Source organism: Triturus cristatus, chromosome 2_2 (assembly GCF_964204655.1).
Source record: "Triturus cristatus chromosome 2_2, aTriCri1.1, whole genome shotgun sequence".
In the NCBI taxonomy this organism is placed as follows: Eukaryota; Metazoa; Chordata; class Amphibia; order Caudata; family Salamandridae; genus Triturus; species Triturus cristatus.
In genome coordinates, this window is record NC_140582.1 from 59,708,453 (window position 1) to 59,726,233 (window position 17,781).

General features: G+C 43.9%; 1 protein-coding gene across 14 annotated transcripts in view; it reads left to right on the forward strand.

The window, feature by feature from the left end:
• Positions 1-1,943: 1,943 nt before the first annotated feature.
• The window catches only part of LOC146861836 (endogenous retrovirus group PABLB member 1 Env polyprotein-like), a 406,860-nt gene continuing 391,022 nt past the window's right edge, over positions 1,944-17,781 (forward strand). For 9 of the 14 annotated variants that reach the window (XR_014978062.1, XR_014978065.1, XR_014978063.1 and 6 more), the window contains exons 1-2: positions 1,944-2,048; positions 2,238-2,298. The gene's annotated coding sequence lies outside the window, so the exon portion shown is untranslated. Of the gene's footprint in view, positions 2,049-2,237; positions 2,299-2,657; positions 2,746-3,240; positions 3,370-17,781 lie in introns of those variants that run through there. The other 5 variants (XR_014978059.1, XR_014978060.1, XM_085640984.1 and 2 more) reach the window with 3 other exon arrangements.

Sequence of the window (17,781 nt, forward strand, 5' to 3'; positions counted from 1 at the left end):
CACAGCATGCAACTCCCTTCTCCATGCTGATAGTGCCCACCCAAAGTGTCAAATTAGTGCCATACCCTTTGGTGAAATGCTAAGAGCCCGCAGAAATTACAGCAGAGATGAGGATTTCCTTGCACAAATAAATGACATTGAATGCAGATTTCATGCCAGGGGCTATTCAGGACAAACTATTGGTAAGGCAAAAAAGAGAGTCATACGACTGAATTGATCTGACACCCTCAAGAATACATCACATAAAGATAAGAAAGACACCAAGTCTCTGGTCAGACTTGTGACCAACTACCACCCATGGTCACATCAAATTTATACCATTCTTAAGAACAACTGGCCACTACTTACCGCTGACAAATCACTAGAAAAATATATCTTGAAATCTCCTAGTATAACCTACAGGAGAGGTAAAACAATTCAAAGTATCATCAGCCCGAGCTACCCTAAACAGACTCAAATTAGGAGCACATGGCTTGACTCACTCAATTTGGGTTCCTACACATGTGGTAATTGTAGTATGTGTAGGTTCACTAAGAGAGGAATAAAAGACTTTGAATATAATGGATCACGCAAGTTTCAAATTCGTGACCATATTGATTGCCTAACTAAATACGTAGTCTATGTGATTCAATGTAAGTGTAGTATGATCTATGTGGGGAGCACCATACGTCCTCTTAAGGAACGCATGGCAGAGCACTTTCGCACTTTAAAAAATCTTGATATCAGATACCCAATAGGCAGCCATGCGTCTATATGTCCAAAACAAGGAACCTCATTGGGATTCCAGTTTCATGGCATCGAAATTGTCAAGAATAACCCTAGAGGTGGCAATAGGGAACTGAGGCTTCGGCAGTGCGAGGCCCAATGGATTTCAAAACTGCATGCGGTTGAACTCGGAATAAATGTGGACCACGAATTACATTACTTTCTGACTACATGATTTGGGTCCACCTTTTGACCTCGTTCAATATCATCCTACTATGTTATTTTGCCACCTAACTTGATTTTTATTCTGTATCTATGACTGAAAATTACTCAGAATATTAATGTTTATGTTGCTGAGTCTGCTTTTCATGACTGCTTTATACTGAAATCTTTTTCAAATGAATGTGCTTTGTTACAATCTTGTTTCATACATTGTTAATAACAAGATGGAACATTTATGTTTTCGTATGAAATAATGCCTAATATTTATCTTTGTCTGATATTTCTAATTACCTCCTCTTTCTGAAGATGTATATGGCATCAGGTTATAATGTTTCATGATTTGCTCTATTCCTGATTGTGGTGCTTTTCATATGTTTCTATACAATTTGTCATATATTATAGTGACCTCACTGGGACGTTTGGTCTGATCACCAATTTTTCAAAAAACCTTCAAAAAACCTTAATACATATGCTTTCTATACCATATTGATTCTGCTTCTCCACTCCAGTCCCCTTCTGTGGGTCTTTCATAATGCTATCTGAATATATTTGAACATATCTAGCTATACCCATAATTCCACCTTAAGGGATTGTATAGTTTTCTATACGCCTGACGTGGGAATTTGACTTTAAATGAAATACGGTCAAATTCTGGCTAACTACTTCATACATGGATCTTGTCCAGAATTTCCGCTTGGTGACATTTGGTTTGGCACTATGTTACGGTCCGTTTGCTTATAATCGTACCTATACTTGAAATGTGGTACAACATTAATGAGAGGTGCATGACGTTTTTACCTTGGCTTTTAAACAATACGATGCCAAGCACATCGAATTTATCTAATTTCTTCTACTGTTAGCAAATATATATTGGAATTCTAGGTGTCTGTGACGATGCTTAGATCTTCAAAGATGGCGACGCTATAATTATGCTTCTTCGTCAGGCCACCAGTCCAGATGGCGACGTTATAATCATACTTTTACGTTAGTCCTCTTTCTATTGAACTCCCATGAACGCTCACGCGTAGATGAATAACCGCATATATGGGATCAACATGGCGATCACTTGCTCTTACATACACCAGGACCCCAGATATTTTACGGAGTACTCTCCTCCACAGGTACGATTACGGGCGTTTTAAGACTAGCTCTGCTGTGCGGTTTTTGTTGTTCGGCGATTTTTCTGTAGTTTGGTTACTTTGAATTTATTGTGCATCCTAATTTTGATCATATGCAGTGACTTATATTACATCCCGCAACTGGGGAACGACTACTAGATAGACTAAACTAGTCTCCTTGTGTATTTTCAGAATACCTATTGCCGCCTGAAACTATTTCTAATTGGACTACATTGTCGGAATTAGAACGGAGGTAACTTTTTAACTGTATTGATGTTTCGTTTTACACGAATAGATAATGATTACTGAGCCATGTTTATTAAGATGCAGGGTTAACTAGTAAGATATCTCGAGTTCCCTGCGTGGCCCAATAGGTAATTTGTGAATACTTTATTCCCTATTCACGATGTCTGTTATGGAACGCTACTCACCATCGGAACAGGATAGTGTTCACGACTTATAATTATGATGTTGGATTATTTTACCTGGATATTCAATCCTTATGTGTGAATATTGATTTAGATACGTTTGACATATCCATATTTTCAGAAACTAATTTGGATGTTTTAAAGTGCATAGATGTGTAATATGCAGATTTTATTTGCTTTTTAGGCTTCTGATTATGCACTGTAACAATTTCAATTCTGACTGACTCTTCCATCGTACTCGTCATATCTTGATCGAACATTCATTATTTAGGGTGAGTGCTATATATGTTATATATACATATAATCTTAAGCACAAATTAACGGTGCCCTTCTCAGGACACTGCTCTTACTTTATTTACGAGTGATTTCCGTTGTCACTCTGTTATGGTAATGGCTTGGGTGGACTCTCACAAATATTTTTTGAGTTATTGCACTACATGACACATTCTGGGGGAATATATGAATTGATACTATAAACCACTCTCTGGAACGGTGTCTTTCACCCTTCTTTCTCTGTAAATTTAGGCTGACCTTCTGATTATCTTTTCACGTTTAATAACCTCTTTGTGGTGGGACTCCCTCTGACATACTATATAAATGTCTCTTAGTGAGCATTCACGGAGGTTTCTCTTAATCTTTTCCTCTAGCTTTTTCCGAATTTTCTGGGTCTTTCGCTTGTTTCATCACTGGAATGTAATATGATTTATGTGTTACTGTTTACAGTACTACATGTGTTTTGAAAAAAACTTTTATAATTATCTTTGTAGCCCTGAGGAAGTCGTGGGGGTTATTTGCCCCAAGACGAAACACGTGTTGGCCGCATCTATTCTTGGTCTGACTTTGTGGAATATGTGATCAGGACAACTGAAAGAATAAAGAAAAGACAAATCCTCACACATATGGATTGGATCTGGTTCTTGTGATATTTGTTACTTTATATTGGACAGTTTATCTTTGTTATTGCTCGGGAACAAACCGTTTTTGTACCTGCTTATCGTCAACTACCTTGTGTAATGGAGGATTTTGGGATTCGATGTGGCTGCTTCCTGTTGTTCCCTTGAGCATTCTGTTCATGGCTATTTATTTGCTGTATACTTCCCTTTGATTTTGCGCAATTTACAACCTAACCACAGCTCCAGAATCTAGTGGTGTATGTACATTGCTTGGATTGGTCACTACATAATTGGGTGCCACGATGTGAGTGGCTGGTTCAGTAATGTTGTGTTAGGATTGGATTCTTGTGTTGCCGAGTATCACATCATGATTTGCTGAGTATTGCCGGTAATTTTATTTGTGTTTTAGTGATTTTGTATTGCGCCACTTAAAGGGTAAAGATTATTTTGTTGTAGAAGTGGGGAGTTTAGTTTTGTTTTTGTCTTTTTTCTAACACCCTTTATTGGCATTTTACATATGAGAACAGTATCAGGTACATTTGTAATATGGTCTTTTAAAATGATCTACTGTGACTGTACTTAGGATGAATTCAACAATATTGCAATAATGTCAATGTCCTTTTTTCATCAACTTTCCCCCCCTTCCCACCCGCCCTTCATGTCTGAGTGTCCAATAACTGTTCAGATGCCTGTGATTCCATTAACCATCTATCAGAAGTGCCACACTGTAATCCATCTATCCCATTTCCTGCCCTGGGTTTGTTGTGAATCTCTCACGACCTTTACCTCTCCCCCCCCAGGGATGCTTCAAATCTGCAATCATTGCGGACCATGCTCGTGCATCCTCTTCAAGTCCATCATCTCTCCTAATGTGTTTCATCCGGACCAGTTCAGCTGTTGCCCACTCTTTCAAATCTCTCATCCACCTAAAGGAGGTGGAGTCGGGCTAAGCCACAAGATTGCTATTCTCCTTTTTGCAATCACCAACCCAAGGAGCACAAACTTTCTACTCAGTTTTTTCTTTTTCGGGGTGGGTAGTAAATTCAAAAGAGCAAATTGGACCATCCTGGAGACGGACCATCCGATCGCCGCTTGGATAATATTCAACAATCCCTCCCAAAATGCCCTCAGCCTCCTGCACTCCCATATCATATGCACGAAGCGTGCTGTTGCCTCTCCACATCTAGGGCAAGCGTCCAATCTCTCTGGGTACATTTTACTTAGTCTATATTGGGTTAGATATACTTGGTGCACTATATTATATTGGATTAACTTAAAACGGGCATTGGAGCTCACCTCCTGAACCCCTATGGTACTTTTGCCCAGCCCCGTTCTCTTATGTGTTCCTCCAATTCCTCCTTTCACTCTGCCTGAACCGGGAGGGCACTGACCGGGATATCGTCTCGGAGGGCCCTATAAATATGGTAGATCAAACGCCACCCACCTGCCATTGATATTATGCTTGCAAGAACGGCTGTGCATGGGGGGTCCTCCAGGAAGGAAGTCCAGATCCTAGCTACTGACGCTATTTTATTATATTGTAGGAATTGACCTGCTCCCAGCTCGAAAGCAGTTACAGCCTCCTCTCGGGTTATGAAGTTGCCGTTAGTATACCAGACTACCATTGTAAAACATCGCCCGTCCTTCCATTGCTGAATAGACATGGACTCTGCTATCTTCTTAAATGGCCTGATGGCCCACAATGGCATGTCAGGGGAGTACGGTGTATCCTCCCGGACTTTTGCCACATATCTAATCAGGTAAGGATAATCTTTTGGGATCGCCGACCCCATCATGAGTAGCTCAGGTAGAGTACTACCGTCGTAGGTGCCTGCCAAAAGGACCTTCTCCAGTTACTACCCTCTTCCAGCCAGTGGGCTGCATGTTGAAGGCCGTCGCTGACTGGATGAGAAACAGCCGACTGAAGCTGAACTTGGACAAGACGGAGGTCCTCATCCTCGGATCCACCTCCTCGGACTGAGACGACTCCTGGTGGCCGACTGCACTAGGAGCACTCCCTACACCCACCGACCACGCACGCAACCTAGGGGTCATCCTCGACTCCACCCTTTCCATGACGAAGCAGGTCAACGCCATCTCCTCCTCCTGCTTCATCACCCTCCGCATGCTTCGCAGGATCATCAAGTGGATCCCCACCGAAACTAGAAGGACTGTCACCCAGGCCCTCATCAGCAGTAGACTGGACTACGGAAACGCACTCTACGCAGGAGCACCGGCCAAACTCCTGAAACGGCTCTAACGCATCTAGAACGCCTCCTCACGCCTGATCCTCGACATCCCTCGCCGCAGCCACATCACACCCCACTTGAGAGACCTGCACTGGCTCCCCATCAACAAGAGGATAACCTTCAAGCTCCTCACCCACGCACACAAGGCACTCCACAACACCGGACCAGTGTACCTCAACAGCCGACTCAGCCTCTACACCCCCACCCGCCAGCTCCGCTCCGCAGACCACGCCCTTGCCACCCTCCCCTGCATCCGAAGAGTGACTGCCAGTGGCAGATCATTCTCCCACCTCGCCGCCAAGACATGGAACACCCTCCCCATCCGCCTGCGGCCATCCGAAGACCTCCTAACCTTCAGGAGACTTCTCAAGACCTGGCTCTTCGAACAGTAGCAGCCCCCCCCCAGCGCCTTGAGGCCCTCACGGGTATGTAATGCGCTTTACAAATGCTATGATTGATTGATTGATTGTTGTAGTTGGGCTGCTATGTAATATAGGCGTATACAAGTCTACTACACCCCCACTCCACCCACTTCTGTTGGATGGTATCCGGTTTAACTCATTTCCATTTGCTGCCCCATAACAAGTCCACCAGTAAACTATCTAATGTCGAAAAGTAGGATCTGGAGATTCCATGGAGAGAGTGTTGCAGAGTGTAGAGACAGCGAGGTATGATTATTATTTTTATAATCGCCACTTTACCCATTAGAGAGAGGGGCAGGGATTTCCAGATTCCCACCGAAGCTCGCACCCCAGCAATGATCCTCCCTATATTATGTTCTAAAAATCACGAGGATGTATGCCGCCGTTGAATACCCAGGTATCTCATACCCTTTTTAGGTCTCGCCTAGCGTTGCAGCGCGAAGGCGCTGCCATCGTTTTGCGAGGCATGCTGTATACACTTTAGTGTGGAAGCTTTGTGGAAGCTCCGCCGACTCTCCGGCCCATCTTCTTCATTGACTTAGGTTCTAAATGCTGCCTTCCGATTGGTTTTAAGCTTGTTAGTCCCTCCCCATAACAGCTATGTCAGTCATTTGTGTCCTTCCACGGCTGCTGGCCCCTTCACAGCGCAGACTACTTTCTTCTTAGGTCTCGCCTAGCGTTGCAGTGCGAATGCACTGCCATCGCTTTGCAAGGCATGCAGTATACACTATAGTGTGGAAGCTCCGCCCACTCTCCGGCCCATCTTCTTCATTGGCTTAGGTTCTAAATGCTGCCTTCTGATTGGTTTCAAGCTTGTTAGTCCCACCCCATAAAGGCCATGTCAGTCATTTGTGTCTTTCCACGGCTACTGGCCCCTTCACAGCACAGATTACTTTCTTCTTGTGACCCCCTTCCACAGTCCGATGCCTTCTTGCCGCCTCCCCCCTCGTGCCTCGTCGCCCGCACTGCTATTTGCAATGCAATAGGTATCACATAAATGCGGGGCCTATTGCATTGTCAATGCTTGTTGGTATTACTCTAATCTGTTTCACGCAGTTCTTCAGGGTCACGACATTATATAGCCTACCCTGTAGATGAGACAATATCCGCAGTTCAGCAATTAGACGAAAGAAAACGTATGCTCTCCGGCTTTCCCTTATTCGCTGTGCCAATGTGCCGACAGAGCCCACAAGAGGGCAGCAGAGCTCCAAACAAAATGACTTTGCAGCAATTTATTTTCAAAACAATCAAACTGTCCATCTCAGAACCATAATTTCAATGTATGCTGCAGAATATGAAAATTCTCTATTTCCATACATGTGGGCTAAGTAAAATTCAGCAATCCAACACACTTAAGAACTGATTTCAGACATTTTCAATTGTGCGCCCCAGGGAGTATTGTCCTCATGTTCCGATCACGATATTGCTTCAAGAGGAAAGGTTTATCCATTCGTTAAAAAGAGCGGCTTAATTGTTTTTTTGTCACGTTGGTTCAGTCCTCGGGATCGGATTGTTGCTAATAGTGATCCACCTCTTGATCTACCCAAGCCTAGATAGCCATAATGGCACAGGTCATCGGGAGGATCAAGTGAGGGAAGGAAAGGAAGGGAACAGCGGGGAGGGAGACCTGTAAAACACAAGGAACAAGATTAATACCCTACCTATCTCCCCTAACCTCTGGGCTACACATCCTTCACTATCATGACCATAACTATGTTTCTCTTCCCTAATATACCTGTAAAAGAAAAGAACAAGCAGCTTTTAGGTGTGACACCTCTACTTCTTAGCGTGGTCATAAACTGTTGTTCTGTTGTGTTGGCTATATAGATGGATACAGATAATAAACAAGGACAGCATAGGACAACATCAAAAGCGTCACCAGAGCTTGCACAGGTTCTCCCTCATACATATAACATTTACTGCGTGGTTTCCTCCCAGCACCTACCCCAGTGTAGACTCCACTTTGCTTTACAGGGAGAGCGCGTAGTCCGCTATCTTATGGTAGCTCCCTGTTGGAATGGAGTCAGAAGCACAACAGCAACAATAACAAACGTGTACAGAAACACAAACAATCATTGCCCATAAAAGTTTCTCATATATTCTTGTCGTCAGAATATGGCGTTATGAATTACTTAACGTTATCGGTTGTTTCCAGGTGAACCGATATGTGCATGGTACCAGGGATGAGCGTAGCTCACTGAGGTTCAATTATAGTCTGGCCTCGAGGAGGAGGTTACCTTCGAATGAGAAGAGCCTGGAGTCCCCGTAGACCCACCAGATTAGTATTCAAAGGTTATGCACAAGCGCTTCACAAGTAAAGCCAAAGGAACTCAGATCAGTGATCCTCCCTCCGCACGAGCGTGAGTATTGCTCTCCAACGGAGGAGGGGAGGCGAGACGAGAAGGGACGGCTATAGTATCGGTGCACTGCACCCTTACCAGACCTTCGTTGCAATAATAGAAGCCCCGGTAGTTCAAGGAGCGCTTCAGCACTGTCCAAGATCCAGCCTGTCTCACAGCAAGCCAAGAGTGGGTTCAAGACGCTGCGCGAAGTGACAGCGGCCGCCGGCAAGAATTTCCGACGCGCTGTGTGGTGGCGCTTCCGTCTTAGTAGGAGACGCTGCGGCGTGACGCACGCGCCAAAACGTGTTGCGTGACGGCGTTCGGGAATGCTGGGAAACGTAGTTCGGGGCTGGAGCGCTTGACGAATTCGATCTTGTGCGCTCGAGCTTGGATTCGTACACATTTTTACACTGGGAATAAACATCCGGGATTTAATTAAAAGAAATCCGAGATTGAAGTACTCGAACATTCCTTGCTGAGTACAAACATGTCCCCTACATCTCCTGGTCCAACCAGTCTCCTGTATGTGACAATCTCTTGGGGCTCCCAGACATTTCCCAGGTCACAGCGTGGGCAAGAAGATGTACTCTGCAGGAGGAGGAGAGGCTCTGCTGCAGGGTGAACCGTGCGCAGCTTGTTCTAAAACCCACGGCATAGCAAATATGCAGTAAGTATGTTTTAAAATGACTTAAAAGGTTTCTCTTTGCTACAGAGTACATGCAGTTCTCTTAGTTTATTGACTCATTCAAGTGAGTGAATTTTTTAGCTGTGGTGCGCCAGACCCCTGGACTGCTCACCTCACTGGTGTTACATTTTGAAATAATACAGCCTGCTGTGACCGCTGTATGTGTCTCCCAACCGCTCCTTAGGCTTGCCCAGCACCATGCTGTCATGACACTGCTAACTGCGCCAGCCGGAGTCCGCGGGTCAGCTGACTCTAATTAATGTACGCTATAGGCCCCGAGGCAGCTGGGCTCTGTGTTAGGGCCTCTCACACCCTGTTAGGTGGTTCTGCAGTTTAAACGCAAGTCCTTGCTCCTTTTAGTGTTAATTCTTAGCGGAGCCATGTGACCTGCTTTCTAGGTGTCCGCTTTTTTTTTCTTTTTTCCTAGTGGTGACATCTGAGGCTAATATTAGTAGTTACTCCACAAGTCTTGCTTTCCTTCTTACAGCATTCGCTTATTAAAAAGGTGGCCCCTGCAGTGACAGCTGTACTGACTTAGTTCACCCCACTCCAAGAGAAAAACCTTTTCCCATCACAATAATTTTTTGCAAGGCCTCGTCTTGGACAACAAACATAACCTGGTAAAAGTGATTTGTTTTATTCTCCTTGTTTTACCATGCTCCTTTTCTTTTATTTTTGTCTAATTGGCATTGCTTCTGCCACTTTATTCTTATTAGTCAATATATTATGCCAACCAAAATTCACAAGTTTATTATATGATCAGCATTGTACAAGAGAAACAATAAAATAGTAATAGAATAAAACACATACTTCCTATTACTTTTATGAAATATTTAAGTAAACAAGACTCGGTGTCAAGAACAGAAGTATGGGCATGGTCTTCAATGCTATGTCATGTGAAATGATGCTCGCCCTCTTTCATATCTGCCAAAGTTTCAGATTGCTATGAATGATATTTTGATAATTTCGTTGTAATTATGACTAAGCCACCTCATGAATTTGCAGCAGTTTTAAGATCTTAGAGTTTCTCATTGCTCCAATGGGTCAAATTTTTGATATTTATGTTTCCCTAATATTTTATTGGTTGATTTTGCTGGCGAGAAAAGTGTCACTCATAGTGGTTTTAATGGCACTCATAATTGCACAGAAATTATAAAAATGTCACACATAGCGATCTAAAACCTTGGCAGCTATGCTCTTGGGTAATTTCCGCGTTTCCTGCCTCGTGCTTCAGCCGCTCGGTGTTTCTCCCACCGGAACACCGGAGCAGTAAACCCTGAGGCCTGCAGCGCACAAGGAACTTCACTTCCATTACAGTCCATTAAAGGAGCAAGTTGGTCAAAGCACGAGCCCGAAGCACTTCCACACGCAGGATGCGGGAACCTGCGAGTGGAATGTGAACAGGAAAGCACTGCGCCACAGTGGGATGAGTGCTGTGTGCATCGTCAAAGGAAAAGTATTTTTCAGATGCGTCAGTGCTTAATTTGTCAATTAATGAGTACCGGTGCCCAAAGCTCTGCTCGGAAGCCCTATTAAACAAATGTCGGCGGATCAAATACCAGGGCTCTCTAGAATTGAAACCACCCTAGGCCTCTTTAATTCAGTACCTGACACCCTTGGCTCGTTTATTCCTCTTGCTGGTTCCTGCTCTCTCCCTTTGTGACGGTACTTAAGTCTTTCTCATCCTCCTTCTTTCCCCTTTGTGTGTTTAGGTCGAGCATTCGATACCTTTTGTATATACTTTAGTATATACTTATTGTATACTTATATGTGTATGTACTATGTAGGCTCTGGAGATCAGCCCTAGGACTTGTCTACTTACGCTTAAGGACTTATTTTTCTGTTCAACTGCCTCTATTTGCCTTGATATAAAATGACCAGCAGAGGTCAGTAAAATACCAGAATTACTTAAGCATGCTCTAGATTCCATTCCATAGAAATTGTCTTCCACGAGCACCCGTAGACAAAAATATTTTTTTCAAATCTTGGATTTTCAGTGATATGACCACCAAAGGCCCTGATTTTATATTAAAAACAGAGCTTTGGCCTATATCATTTCCTGCTGAAAGGCAATATTTCTCTCCATGTGTTCCCATACCTGGCGTGTCACGCAGTTTGATGCTTACTTTCCCTCCATTTTAAAGAACAGTAGATGTTCAGCACCAAGGCTAATTTATTTATTTTATTTATCGAACTTATAGCGCGCATAGCTGCCCCAGCAATGGGGCGTCCCAGCGCGATCAGAGACACAGGAGGGTGGCATGTCAAAAAGCCGTTATGCAACAGAGGGGTAAAGCCAAGTCTTGATCGCTTTACGAAAGGTCAGATGAGTCTGGATCTCTCTAATAGAAAGCGGAAGCCGGTTCCAAAGTTGCGCCGTATGGCAGCAAAATGAACGACACCCGGCTTTTGCTCTCACAACCCGAGGGACATTTGCTAGGATCTGATTGGCCGATCTGATTGGCCGCTGAGGCATATATGGTTGAAGCAGCTTAGCCAGGCCCAAAGGGGCCTGTTGGTTGAGAATTTTATGAGCGACACAAGAGTTTTAAATTGAATTTGTTTCTCAACAGGCAGCCAGTGTAGTTTGGGTAGGACATGAGAGACCGACACAGATCTCGGGAGTGCCACCAGCATGCGTGCTGCAGCATTCTGGGTCCTTTGCAGGCGCTGGACACAGGATTATGTTTGCCCCAAGATACAATGAATTTCCATAATCCAGTCTGGATAGTATTGTCGCCTGGATGATGGTCTGACGAGCTCTAGGGGGAAAAAAGCCAAGTATCGGCTTCAGGCCGCGCAGTAGGCCAAAACAGGTCCCAGCCACAGCTTTGGCTTGAGTGTCAAACGCCAGTCTGCTATCAATCCAAAACCCAAGGTTCTTAACTGCCTCTTTGGGCACAGGGGCTGGCTTAAGGCAGTCTGGCCAGCATTGTTCAGACCACAGGTCACGGTCTTTTCCACATAACAACACCTCAGATTTGCTGGTGTTTAATTGCAGGCAGTTGTTGGCCATCCAGTCTGCCACCTCTACCAGATCTTCCTTGAACCTGCCTAAATTAGCGTTATTCTTTTTCGAGTAGGCGATCACTAGTTGGGTGTCATCAGCATATGACACCATTGACAATCCTCTCTTCCAAGCCACCTGGGCCAGAGGTTGCATATAGATGTTGAACAGAAGGGGGCTCAGGATGGAGCCTTGAGGCACTCCCTGTTGTAAGGTACACCTCTGGGATTGAAATGGTGGCATCCAGAACTGAAAGGATCTTCCCGTCAGAAAGGCACGGCACCAGTCTAGAGCCAGATCCCTCACTCCGATGTTATATAAACGCTTCAACAGAATTTCATGGGAGACCGTGTCGAAGGCGGCACTTAGATCGAGAAGAACTAAGGCCGCCGAGTCCCCAACATCCAGAATCCCTCGAATTTCCTCAGTCACTGCCAGCAGGGCAGACTCTGTGCCATGGCGGGCTCTGAAACCATTCTGTGACGGGTCAAGGATTGCGTTCTGTTCCATGAACTCAGTCAGAGTAATATGTACATGTAATTCCACGATTTTCGATAGGAAAGGGAGTTGCGAAATGGGGCGGTAGTTACCTGGCTCGATGGGTCCAAAGACGTTTTTTTCAACAAGGGGGTGACTTTCGCATGTTTCCATGCTGCTGGTACTGTAGCTAAAGCCAGGGAAAGATTCACCAGTTCCAGGTATACTGGCAGGATTGTTGGCATGACTTGACAGAAGAGCTTTGGGGCCAATGGGTCAATTGGTGATCCTGATTTGATTTTCCTACACAGGATCTCCAAACCTGCTAGAGATAAAAATGGAAAAGATAGCAGGCTGTTTGGACTTTGGGAGGCCGGGACAGCAGGCCAGATCTTCCTGTCAGAACTGGCCATCAGATGGAGATTTTGATATATTTTTTCCACTTTGTTGACGAAATAGTTAGCCAGCTCATTACATTGGCTATTAGAGGAAATAGGAGAAATCCTGGACACACCACCATTCTTCATATTCTTGAGCAGGGAGAATATTGTTTTATATGGATGAGAACTTGCTAAGATTTTGTTGCCAACATACTCGGCCCTAGCTCTCCGAATTAGCTTATGGTAATGATTAATGGCCGCTCGGTAATTAGATTTCCCAGCTGCATCATACACGCGTCTCCACGTGCGTTCAAGCTGTTTTCAGTGCTTTTTTGCTTTAGATAGCGACTCATTAAACCAAGGTTTGGATTGGCCCCGGTTTATCCTAGTCATCTTAGATGGAATACAGCTATCCAGGCCTGATTTTACCCCGTCATTGACTCGTATATCCGCTGCCTCAATGTCCCGAGGTAATTGAGGCCTATGGCTAGACCAGTATGCAGACAGCCTACTGCTGTCTAGCTTGTGCCAAGGTCGTTTTAGAGCAGAGGTCGGACAATACTCTCTCGGCTGACCCAGCCATCGTAGTGTGAAGATCACCAAGAAATGATCTGTCCAGCACTGTGGGGCTGGAGGATCCACCTTCAACCAGGCAAGATTAGAGAATAAAGAATCCAGTAAGTGCCCAGCAGCATGTGTATGCTCCTGTACCCACTGGACCAATTGGAGTGCTTCTAAGTCAGCCAGAAAGCTCGCGATTTCAGTTTTCTCAACGTCATCGCAATGGAGGTTCAAGTCTCCTATGATGCTGAAATTCGCAGCTTGACAGGCGTGCAGCGAGGTCTTATTTACCAAGTCTTCCCGAAAAGCCCCCGAAGGCCTGGGCGGGCGATAGAGAAGAAAGCCAGAGATGGTGAGGTTGGGATTCAGCCTAATTTTAAATAAGGTGCTTTCGTAGCCCGTCACATTCTCCCTATTAAAACTGTGATAATTGCAATGCCCCCTGCGCTTCCCCAGTCTATTTAAATTCTTCATAGCAAATCCTGAAGGAAGAGCCAGCCAAGATTCAGTAGTAGAATCTTGGGTAAGCCAAGTTTCTGTTAGAAAGAGAACATCGGGGGATTCATCCTCCAAGAGATCGAAAACCTCAGCGTGATGTTTCGCCAAGGATCGGCAATTCAGGCTGCATAGTTGCATAGCTAAATACATATAGGTTCCCAAAGGCGAGGCCGATTGCATTGCAAATGCTTGTTTTCCATGGTAGACCCACATCAGGTTAAAAGCAATTACGTACTGTGACATTTTCCAGAATGAGACTATCAAAGATTTGCTAGGGTTACTATGGAGTCCGGAGAACTCGCCCAATTTCCTTAGTTCGTGTAGGAGGAATGGGACTGCTCTAGGTGGGCACCTTAGATATACCAACATATCGTCCACATACAAGGAAACAATATGCACGTTATCTCCCAGAGGGATCCCATGGTCCACCATAGTCTTTCTGAGTGTTGCCACTAGTGGCTCCATCGCCACTGCAAACAGCAGTGGCGACATGGGGCATCCCTGTCGTATTCTTCTCGACAGACATAAATGGTCAGACACCGCTCCTCTAAGTCGCACCCGAGCTGACGGATTCATATATACTAGCTGAACACAGCAGAGAAACCCCTGTCACATTCCCATTTTTGAGGGGATACCCAAATATTTCCAATCTACTGAGTCGAAGGCTTGCTCAATATCTAACATAGCTAGGGCACAATCTTCATCTTGTACTATCGAAGCATACCAGACATGCGCAAGTCTTCTAAAGTTATGCGCGGCGTTTCTCCTAGGTATAAAACCTGCCTGGTCTGGGTGGATTAAGTGGGGCATGGGAGGGAGCAACCTAGTCACAAGAATCCGATTGGGAGCTTTGTTTATCGATGATGTAAGAATACCTAGCCATGAGGGCGTGGTGCCCCGCCTGAAGGCACGCCTGCACATTACATGAAAATCAAAGTTGGGTTACACACATATGGGTAAAACAATAGAACAAGATGATTCCAAATGAAGGATCCTTGCAGTTTCCACCACATGGAACCTTTAATTTAAGAATAATTGAGAGCCTACGTTGAGTATTGTATAAAATTAAACCCCCAACAAGACCTGTTCGATAGCAGACTTTGAATGTACCCGGTATCTGAATTTTCTTTGTGGTATCCTCACCTATGAACATCCTGAAACTGTTCTTTATATTTTGATTTTTAGACAAATCAACTCCCAACTCTGTAGCTAACCCCTCAAGTTTCTCATAGGTTTCACAGTCATACCAAGTAGCTTTCTTGCTCATGAACAAAAATCCAACTAGAAAACCAAACTCAAGATTTCCTTTGATAAGTTCCCTGAATTCTGCTTCCATCTCAAAACATCCAATCCCCTTGAATGACAACAAAAACACACATGGAAATAAATGTGCACCTTGCACACATTTTAGAAAATGATAGTGATTCTGAGAAAGAATATAGTACAAGCACTGTAAAATAGTGCTTAGATTTGTAGAAATAGAAGATGTTAATATACTGTGTGTCTAAGATGCCTAATAATCGATTTTCCTGATAGCTTAAACAATGTCGAAATGAAAATTTTACCAAATGTACTCTCTGCTATTATGGAAATTAATTATAAATTCATATGACAAGTTATATAAGCATGTATTCATTAGTCTCAATCACAATTGTGCAAACATTTATGATGAATGTAAACCATCTTTTATTGCTTCTATTGTAATGCACTATAGTTATTGAAAAGATGGTGCAATTCGTATATAGTTTGATCTACATGAATGAAACTTGCTTCACACTAATAGAGGCTTAAATGTCCTAAAACGAACATTTTTAATTGGTTACAATAATGTTTTACATGCATGCACTTTAAAAACGTGGCAGTAGGCATTTCTATGCAATAACTTTTGACACTTTACGATATTCAACTATTGAGACAAATGCTTAATTCAATTTTCACTTTGCTGGAGTCTATTTACATACTCATTTCTTAATCAAGAAGTATCGTCTTTAAATGCATTAAGTGACTTTTTCCCTTAGGTTTGCATTTTACTTTATGGACGGTTGAGAAAGGAATTTTTATTTGATTCTCACTCATGTAACTTTCTTGCACTTCCACATGACATTCTTGACGGCTAAAGGATACTTTACTGATACGCTATATGGACACTAATGTGAGAAGCTAAACTCTTAACCTCAGCTCATGGAAGGCAATAATTCTGAACCACTCTTTGTGGATTAACCTCTGTACCTGGAACAGACTATCGATTCTCATGACAGGGCTTGAGGAAATATGCCGCAATATCTACTTTTGCACCTTGTGTGCCTAAGATAGTCACATGTGGCTTGAACTATGATGGGGTGACAATTGATGTAATCTCTGGACGTGATACAATATATCAATATTTTCTCCTGCAAAGTCGAGTCGAAGCCCACCCCAGCTCAGTACTCTCTTGATAGAACCCCTTCTTTCCCCATTTGTGTGGGTACTTCCCTATGCCTATCCCCATGGACTGCTTTCTGGTGGACTTTGACCACATCCTATGCCTATGCTGACAGAACTCTTCATGAACTGTCTCCCTGTCCTTACTGGTGGCAGGATCCCCTTTGCCTAGCTAACTTTCCATAGACTCTTAGGCCGAACTATAGATTCCCAATATACCTGTAAGATTGTCTTTTGTCTGTACTCTTCTTAATGTGTGGTTTTATTCTACATTTTGTAATTGCTTATTGAGACTCATGACAAATTTACCTAAATGCTTATTATTGCCTTGAATATTACAATTGCTAACTCTTTTAAATAGTATTCCTAATGTTCTCTTTCCACACAGACTATTCATGCAATAATTGAGTAATTGAGATTCTAATGCATAGTGGAGATAGTCATAGATTATTTTCAGAACATCAGATCCTTCTGTAATTGTTCTGCATAGCCATGACAGAACTATTGATTTGTATGATCTTATCTCGATTAAACTTTTTCAGAAGGCTTGGACTTCCTGTTGCTATCTTATATATCTACTGCATGGTTTTGAGGGTGGTATATGAGAAGTTGATTTCCAATGTATAAGTTGGTTATCAATTATTGGTCCTCATTGGGTAGCCAACGGTCAACACCCTGATTCCTCACCCCTCAAAGCAGAGAGCAAGGTCCATCGGAGGACCAAAACCTCCATGGGTGTGTTAGATATCGAGATCCAGAGTAAAGTATTAAGATATAGTCAATGGGCCCAGGTAAGATGCTGGAACAGAGTCGAGATGCGGGAAACATAAAGGTGATGCGTCGTTGTCAGACCACAGGAGGAAGGCAATGCGTCAGCTCAGAGACGCACAAAGTCGAAGATGCATTGGAAATGGAGGCGATGAGATGTCATAGATTCTTGCGGCAGCTGCAATACATCGTTGTTGATAGAGATGCGCCGGTTCCGAGTGGCACAACAGCATTAAATGCATGGATTTCTGCAGGAGCAGCACTTTATACCCACTTCCAAGGGGCCAGGACCTGGTTGCCACTACTTGGCTGGGCAAGACTCACAGATGGCAGAGTTCAGTGGCTGTAGCAGGGTGAGATGGAAGTCTTTAATGTCCCTGAGACCTCAGAACAGGACGCAAGCCAGCAAGCTCTTGGAGTCACTTTGGTTCTGGGTTGGAGAGATGCAGGTCCAGTCCATCTCACTCCCAGGCAAAGGAGTGCAGCAGGGAGCAAGTCAGTGCAGCAGAGCAGTAGTCTAGCAAAGTAGCTGTCCAGCAGAGGTCAGCCCTTTCAGCAGCACAGGAGTCCTTCTTCCTGGCAGAGTATCCACAGGTACTTAAGTG